At 36.7% G+C, this 9,268-nt stretch overlaps 1 protein-coding gene across 5 annotated transcripts in view; it reads right to left on the minus strand.

The window, feature by feature from the left end:
* Lztr1 (Leucine zipper like transcription regulator 1) overlaps positions 1-8,887 on the minus strand; it is a 609,234-nt gene extending 600,347 nt beyond the window's left edge. For 2 of the 5 annotated variants that reach the window (XM_090374223.1, XM_090374222.1), the window contains exons 1-2: positions 8,545-8,887; positions 3,474-3,560 (exon numbers count right to left, since the gene is read on the minus strand). The gene's annotated coding sequence lies outside the window, so the exon portion shown is untranslated. The remainder of the gene's footprint in view (positions 1-3,473; positions 3,561-8,544) is intronic. The other 3 variants (XM_090374227.1, XM_090374225.1, XM_090374224.1) reach the window with 2 other exon arrangements.
* Positions 8,888-9,268: the final 381 nt, after the last annotated feature.

The following is a 9,268-nucleotide window of genomic DNA, read 5'->3' on the forward strand; positions in this document are numbered from 1 at the left end:
ATTTATAACTCGCTGGCTAAAATAAAACTTCCTGCAGTCCAATCTAAACAATTACCAATTACCAATCTTGGTAATTAGATTCCTAATTACCAAGTCTCTGACAGGGAATATTAGAATGGACATATGCACAAGTACCACCTTTGAGGCGAAAGGAATCATATAGCAAATAATTTCGGCAACTGAGATGAGCAATAGTTGAATCAACTGATAACAGAGATTCTGTCAGAAAAAGTACATGGGATTTGGCAGACTGCAAGTGGAAATGGACATCATTGGGATTAGAATTGAGATCACGTATATTTGTGAAATGAACTAGGAAGTGCTTGGGAGGTTTAGACCTTTTCGCAGATATGCTTACTCTATTAGTTTGCAATTCGTGGTGTATTCAATAGTAAGGAAAATTGGGGGGACATGTTGTATGAAGTAATGAAATTTTTTATATGGCTTACACATGATAAGAATATACCCAGATCCAGAGCATTATTTACTGTAGTCATTATTCCATTTGTTCAAGAGAAAGAAGACATAATCTGCTATGCTAACGATATTAAGCTAAACACCCAGATTAACTCTGGTGAACATATCTCAAAAATTAATGAAAAGATCAATCGAAAGTTACACGACTTAGAATCCTATCTCCATCAATTTGGACTACTTATTAATCCTGCAAAATCAGCCCAAAGTGGTATTTATCTAAAGTGGTACTTAAAGAGAATGTTATCCAGTTTGCCTTTGAGAATTTCTACCTTCTAGGAATTTCTGGATAGTTAGAGATAGTTTGAAATTTGCAAGTAATTGGGAGATGATCACTATTATGTGGGTTTTCCAATACTGCCCAGTGTATACTTGGGTACAGAGCAGGGGAGCAGATAGATCTATGGCAGAAGTATTTCCTGTGGGAAAATGCACATGTGTATGTGAACCTGTGTTCAGCAGAGTTAGATGTGTGTGTGTGTGTGTGTGTGTGTGTGTGTGTGTGTGTGTGTGTGTGTGTGTGTGTGTGTGTGTGTGTGTGTGTGTGTGTGTGTGTGTGTGTGTGTGTGTGTGTCCAATAATGTTTCTATTAGCTGCCCTCTTTTATCCATATGTAGACTTCCCCACAAGGGTGGTGTCCGTTAAAGTCACCCATCAAACAAATAGGAGGTGGTATCTGGGCAAGGAGATCATCAAATTCTCTGAGTATAAATGCTTGATTAGGCGAAAGATAAATAGAAACAAGTGACAAAATTATTCCAAGTTCTATGTATACAGCAACTTCTAAATTAGTTTGCAAGGGGATTTCCCTAGATGGCGTATTAACGGATACTAAAACCGCTACACCTCCATGCCCTGAAGTTTCTGCATTCCTGTCACGTCTGTACAAAGTATATTTTTTTATAGAGGGTGTCACTTGTGGAGTTAAAAAAGTTTACTGTAAGCAAATACCTGGAGGATTAAGATCTCGTATTAGGTCATACAGCTCATCTGTATTTGTATGTAGTCCTCGACAATTCCACTGCAAAATGCACTGCATTATTTAGTCTTAGTGGTAGGGTGATCTGGTTGCTTTTTAGAGGCAGTAGCCTTATGGCAGTCTTTTTTTTGGAGAGTTAGGACATCCAGTGTCCATATCTTCTTCAATATAAATTTCTAATATAGGTTCTTCTTGTGTTGTGTCATCTATGTCCATTACTGCTGTATTAGTTTGGTTCTTAACACAGGATTCAGCTTTTCCCACCCTGGTCTTACTTTGAGACTTGATACCACTAGTAGAGGGGATGGAAATGGGAGTATTACATGTTTGATCTTTATTGTTTTGCTTAACAGACGGCTGAGGAACTGAGAGCATAGCTCTAGCCCATTCAGCAAGCGATTTGTCAGGTGGAATTGAGTCATTGGTTTGAGTCGCAACCGATCGACACTTCTTTATAACATTAGCATATGTATGTGCTGGATTATCTTTCACTATTTGTCGTCTGGCTTCTTGATAAGTCACCTTATGTTCAACTTTATATTTCTGTATTGTTTTTCCAAGTTTCCATAAATTGCAGTTTTTCGAATATGCAGGATGATCCCCCCCCCCTTGCAATTTGGGAAAACTGGAAATGCTGCAGTACAGTCTGTTTGAGCATGTTCTTGGGAACCACATTTTGGGCATACATTGTTTCCTCGACATGTTGTCTGGGAGTGTCCGAATTTTTGGCACTTATAACAGCATATTGGATTTGGAATATAGAGGCGGATATGACAATTTCGATAACCAGCTTTAACAGTATTTGGCAAGTTTGGTGTATTAAAAGTGAGTATTATGCTGCATGTTGGAATGAGATTGCCATCGCTATGTGTCAGAATTCTTTTGGCTTGAATGACCTTTTGATTTTGCAGTTCTTTCACAAGCTCCTCTTCTGTTACATTCAACAGATCCCACTCAGAGATAACACCTTTAGAACTATTTAGGGTTGTGTGGGGAGAGATTTTAACGGGAATTCCCCAAAAGTTGTAACCTTTAAAAACAATTCTAAGTGTTTGGACTGTGTCGTTTCGACAAATAAATCCCCTGATTGTAATCTCTTCACCATTTTAGGAGATCCAGCAGCATTTTCTAGAAATCTCTGTATCATAAATTGAGAGTTTGCTCACTAGTTGACTACTTAAGGAATTAATGATACGGAAAGTTGGATACTCCGGTTGGTGATTGGCTTTTTTTTGGCTCTTATGATGCACATTACATTCATCAGAGTTATACCAATCTATGGTATTTGAGCTTGGAGGCTCTAATGCTGGATAATTTTCTGTATCCATGTTGGCTCCTTTTTGCCCTGGAGGAATTGCTTTTCCACCCAGGTTACCAGCCCCACCATGGGGAGGCGGGAACAGTGCCGCTTGTGGCCAAGCGTAGAAGTTAGTACGATTAGTAACTAATAAGAGTAAAGAAAAAGGTACTTTCCTTTTTCTGGCTCTCTTTTTATACTTTTAAAAAGTAGAGCTAATCAACAGAAAGACTTATGAACAAAATAAAACAAGGAAAAACTCAGTCGCTTTAAAAAAATCGCTCTAGGAATTGCAGTACAAATAGCACAGAAGATCGCTTGGCCTCAAGAATCGCTTGGCACCCGGGGCCAGCAGTGAAGTGGGCTAGAACCAGGGCTAACTCAAATGTACTACTGCATGTCTGCAATGACCACTTGACTACATCAGGCCTCACATTTAAAAAAAAGGCAAACATCATATATCAACTACCATTAATGGACAAAACTTAAATTATACGTGACAAAGTTATAATGGTGAATAACAAATTTTCAGTAATAACTTCTGATACAGCCCAAAGGACTGCAAGACAAATCATATGACCTGCTGACTAGTTTGAGATGTACCTCCCTCCTTGTTCTAGTTAATTATAATAGAAATTCAGTTATTAAATTTCATATGAAACAAATATAAAGTAAATGAATACAACATTACACTTAACTACTCTTAATTGCAACAATACTAACTGATTGTTTGTAGAACGAATTTTCCATTTTCCTCTCTGTCCATCTGTCCTTGGCAAAGTGTTGAGAATATCAATACTTGCTAGTGAACTGAAAACCAAAAGTGTGTTAGATGGTGAAGTAAACACAAACCAAAAATTTATTAAATACTTTAACAACAGACTAATTAAACAATATATTTAAGAACAACTATTTTGGAAGAAAGTTTTTCCTCCAAATGTTCAAATAAAAAAACTGATTAATATTGGACATTTATGAGGGTTGCTCCAAAACTAATGGCCCCAATTTTTTTTTCTTGTGGGCAACAATTTAAACAAACACTTAATTTTCGACATATTCATCACTTGAATACAAGTTGCTGTTAGCCTCCACGATTCATTCTGGATGGCATGACTACTGCCTTTGGCAAAGTGTGCTCCTTCATAGGGCCAAAAACATTATTATTATTATTATTAGCCATATGGTGCAAGGAAGCCTGAGGCTTATGCTGCACCAGCCAAAAAAAAAAATTTCCAAATTGCCCTGAGAGAGGTAGAAGGGAATCACCAAGAAAGAGAAGAATGATGATATCCAGCTCAGGATCCTAGGTTTTCCAAACCTATATTCACCAGATGTGAGTGCCCCTGGGGTAAGCACAAATATAAAAATATACATTGCAATAAAATAAAACAAAATAAGAACCCATAAAGAGTAAGAAGTTAAATCAGAAAACATTTAAATTTAGATGAAAGTCTGATGGAGCAAGATTAGAACTGAATTGGTGGATGTGCCACAACATCCACCAATTCAGGTGTGTTCACTTGAATTGTGAAATGTCAGTGTCCTGTCAGGACACAGACATAATTGTTCTGAAGGAGAAATTTTCCTTTCTTCTCTGGCCTTACCCTTTGCAATAAATGTCTTCAGCTTCTTTCAGTTTGTTGTTTGTTTGTTATTTGGTTTTTAGGAGCATTAGCAACTAAGGCCATATTGTTCCGGTGATATGCGGTGGTCATGTCATTCCCTGACCTTTCCGCATCCGTATTTGGTGGTGACGGGCTCGAATCCCGGTTTAATCAAGAAGCATGTGGTACATACTGCTGCTCCTTCCCACCTGGCTACGGAGGCGCCTGCTTCTTTCAGTGGACAGTGTAATTTCATATCATAGAATTCTTATGTGGTTTAAGCAAGTTCCTTGTAGGCATGCCTCAGATTATTGTGCTTAATAACTATGTGAAAGAATGCGTAGCTCATCTTGGGTTTGAAAGACATCACTCAATTCCACTGTACAAATTTTGCCATTATTTATCAGAGGATTCCTTGTGTAGATTTTTGCAGTGCTAAAGCCTTTTGTTTTTCTGTTTTGGATTTCTTTTGGGGGGGGGGGGGAAGTAGGAATATCATGTAGCCATATCTTCTGTACTGAATTCATCAGTACTGATTGAGTCAGTTGTTCCATTCCTATTTCCATTTGTTATGAAGTAGTACAGGTTAATTTTGGTGGCATTTCTTTACTATTCTGCATTTAAAATAAATACAATTTACAGGAAATGAAACTTTTTTTTTTTTCACTGTCCATAATCTGCATTGGTTTGAGGCAGCATGCATTTATATTGCTTTCTCAGAATATAATGATGCTATGTCATACTACTTATCTTCTTAGTTGATGAAGGGGCACATCACTTTGAATTCTACTTAATATATATTTTGTTTTTGCTTTTACTGCTTTTATCACTTTTAGCATTTATTTGTATATATTTTATTACTATTCTTAAGTTTCTGTACATTGTATTTTATTTTTACTGTACTTTTAATAAAGTTTTATATGTTACCTTGTCTAGAGATAAGCAGGGACAGCAAACTCAATTTTGTGAGATATGAGAGGACCGAGATTCAGAAGGATTGAAATTAACTAAGCTATCTTTACTCCATTAGAGAATTAGCTGGAGATCAGCATTTCAGGAATTGGTGGTGAATAATCAAGATGAAGTTATTAATATAAGCCAAGGTTTTTGAAACTGAATGTGGAATGCAATGTGCTACCATCAGCAAAACTATACATAGCATTTGCAATCAGTGGAAAAAGATTGTTAATAGACAAGAGAAAAACAGTGAAAGAAAGAAATGAACTTGGAAAACACCAGCATTAGTGGAAAAGTTAGAAGACAGGGCAATCTTTCATCACCTGGAGTGAGCAGTCAGAGAGAAAACTGGATACCCAATCACAAAAAAAAAAGAAAAGAAAAAAAAAACTTCATAATCCATAAGATGGAAGCTTGTTCAGAAGACTCCTTAGACCAAACACAATCAAAGGCCTCAGAAATATCAAGAGGAACTGTATGAGTTTCAACAAACTTTTCCATTGAATGTATCCACAGATTTCTACTATACACCAAGATATCCCTGATTGATCATACTGAATCCATACTCCAATAACTGATCAGATGGAAGGTTTCAAGGTAGTTTAGGAGTTGCCAGTTAATGGATTTCTCCATTACTTTGGAAAGAGTAGAGACAAGTGCACTGGGCTGATAATTGGATAGGAGGGATTTCTTGCCCTTTTCAGGAACTGTTTGGGTATAAGCCAATTTCCAAGCAGAAGCAAAAGCACCAGTGCAATAAGAAATTCTAGAAAGGTGGCACAGAATAGGAGGAAGCTCATGAGCACAGGTAGTAGCAGTATTAGTAGTAATAATAGAGGCATGTGATGCAAGAAAGAAAGCATATGAGCTTATATAACATTATCCAAAAAAAAAAAAAAAACAAAACAATTTCACACATCCATTCCCTTTAAACATTTGTCCAGTTCCTCCTTGAATTTATTCAAGATATCAACTTCCACAACGACAAATGAAAGTTTCTTCCAGCAATTAACCACCACTGGAGAAAGGCAAATTTCCACACATCTATCCTACAACACTTTCCTCGATTTGAATTTATGTCCCCTCAGGTTCGTAATCTGAGCAAGTGGAAGAATCCCATCAGAATTCTGTGTGCTCAACCCATTCAAGGCCTTATACACCTCAATCAGATTATTTCGAAGGTGCCTACTCTCCGGGTGCTGCAATTGCAGAATTTAAGCCTTTCTTGGTAAAAGGACCACTTCATTCCCCTCACCAATCTTGTTGCCCTTCTCTGTACACATTCAAGCAACTCTACATCCTTCGTAAAATGATGCCTCCAGAGCTATACGCAGTACTCAACGTGTGGCCTGACCATTGCCTTATAGAAAGGAATAATAACCTCCTTTTCCCTGCTAGCAAAATTCTGTATAATGCAATGGTCTGGCCACATCTTGACAATGCAATGGTCTGCTCTGGCGGCCTGTCTACATTGCTCAGAAAACTTCATATCTGACTTCACAATTACTCCGAGATCTTTTTCATTTTCTACCACCCTATATGTAATACCACACAGTTGGTACATTTCTCTGGGGTTACTTCCACCCTTAACAAACCCATGCTGTGTCTGAATTATTACTGCAGTCTTGTCTAGATGATCCTGCAATGCATGTTTTAACCAGTGACTCCATTATTTTCCCCGGAACGGAAGTTAAACTAACTGGTTTGCAATTACTTGAGTCACCCTTAGATCCCCCTTTATGAATTGGGGATACATTTGCACATCTCCAGTCCATGGGGGTCTTCCCTGAATCCAAGGATGCTCTCATAATTATAATGGAATATAGATGGAAAAAAAGTTGCAGCAAATAGCTAGGGTGAAAGACTGCAACACTTAACTATTTGGACAAGAATCCGGTTTTATACTCTTAGCCTCCTCAAAATCTATTTTGGATTGAATAATAACTGCTTTACAATTGTTGTGAGCTTTAGTGTAGGCAGAAAATGAACCCTGAAGATTTGGATGCAAGCCAATTGTGATATGCAACATCTTATCTTGAACAGCCTTAGCACATTTATTATAAAACCAAGGTTTAGATAAAGGACAAGGCAGAGTGGTGTGTGGATAAAGGATTTCATTCCTACAAGAATAATTCCACTGACATGATCTGATCACACATTAACATCAGAAGATTTAAAACAGTAATCCAACCAAGGAAAAGAATACAAATCTCTTCGATCATCCCATCGCATTTCACATTATTTTAATGCCATGCAACACAATGGTGAGAATAGCCATGAGGGAAAAAATTCCACTGGAGAAGAGAACATCATTAAATTGCGATCTGAAGTGTCTCTAGACACTTCAGATTGCAATTTCAGATCGCAATTAGTCTCTAGACACTAATCGACTGAGTATGTTGAAGGGTTGTTCTTAAGAAAAAGGTCAAGAGTGTGGGGAGGTATATGGATAAGGCTGTCTGTATTCTGTTAGGTAAATGAACAATCTGTGCAGAATCCTTAGTAACTGCAAATGCCTCAGCATCCCACTCAACTGGTAACACATAACTTGAAAAATAAAGCAAGCTGCAGGTATGAATGTTAAAATAACCAAGGAAAATTACCTCAATTATAGGAAAGTTAGACTGATGAATATCAAGTTCTATATCAAGAAAGATGTCTGCATAACAAGTTGTAAAAGTTTATAACAATCTACATAATGCAATATAAGCCCTGTATAATCTATTATAACAACTATAAAATCTATATAATGCAATATAAGCTCTGTATAATCTATAACTATAAAATTTATATAGTGCAATATAAGCTCTCTATAATCTATTAGTACCTTCTATATATTTGCTGTGTGCCATGTAGTTTTTTATGTACTGATGTAATGTGTCCCGTGTTAGATTCCTCTGGTTGCCTGTAGCAGGTCCTACATTTCTATGAATGAAGAATTTTATTATAATTATATGAGTGAATCTAATATTTTTTTTCTTTTTCCTTTGTCATGAATTCAGACTTCAAGTTCGAGATCCGAAGAGGTAGCTATCTTGATGTATTGCAGAACAAAAAATCAAATGACCTAACCAGACGTTATATTGGCAAGACAATCATGGAACGGACTAGTGGGGGGGGGGGGTGATTTCTTGTAGCATCAGATAACTTCACCTCTACTGGTGAATATTCTATTGTCAAAAAAGTACACATTTTTTTATAGTTTCTCACTTATATTATTTATTATGTCTTACCTTGTTTTAAACTGTTTATCGTTACAGACATCACATTCTTCTCAATTATATCAATGTTGGAATAATTTTCGGCCATATTTCCACCTTTACTTAAATGTACGGTGTCGCCTAGAAAATAAACATGTTGCAAGTTTATGTAATGTGATTGTGTAACAACGATACTGAATTTCGTCGTGCGTATATCCATCCCACGTAGCTCAAAATTATGGCAAAAACAACACCCATCTGACACAAAGACGATAATGATATATAACCATCATCTCTTCCACAAATACTTTTTTCTTGGCGTTTACGCAACTTACAATGCCATTATTATTATATACACATAGTTTTGATTATTATTTTTAATTCTGTCAATCAGCAACATCACTGATCTAATAATAGTAATCGATGCATGTGATGTAAGAAAGCAAGCGTAAGAGCTTATGTAGAATTAGCAAAAAAAAAATTCACACAACCATTCCCTTTAAATGTTTGTCTTGTTGATCCTTATATTTATTTAACCTATCAACTTCCACAACGACAGATGGAAATTTGTTCAAGCAATTAACAACCCGCTGGCTATGGGCGAATTTCCGCACAACTATTCTACAGCTGTCTTTCCTCAATTTGAATATATGCCCCCTTAGGTTCGTAATGTGAACAAGCATTAGTATTGGTAAAGGCATATGGGCAAGAAAGCAAGTTTATGCAGCATAAGACAAAAAAATAAAATAAAATAAAC

The sequence above is a fragment of the Mastigoproctus giganteus genome, chromosome 5, assembly GCF_048544385.1.
Source record: "Mastigoproctus giganteus isolate SK-2022 chromosome 5, ASM4854438v1, whole genome shotgun sequence".
Lineage (NCBI taxonomy): Eukaryota > Metazoa > Arthropoda > Arachnida > Uropygi > Thelyphonidae > Mastigoproctus > Mastigoproctus giganteus.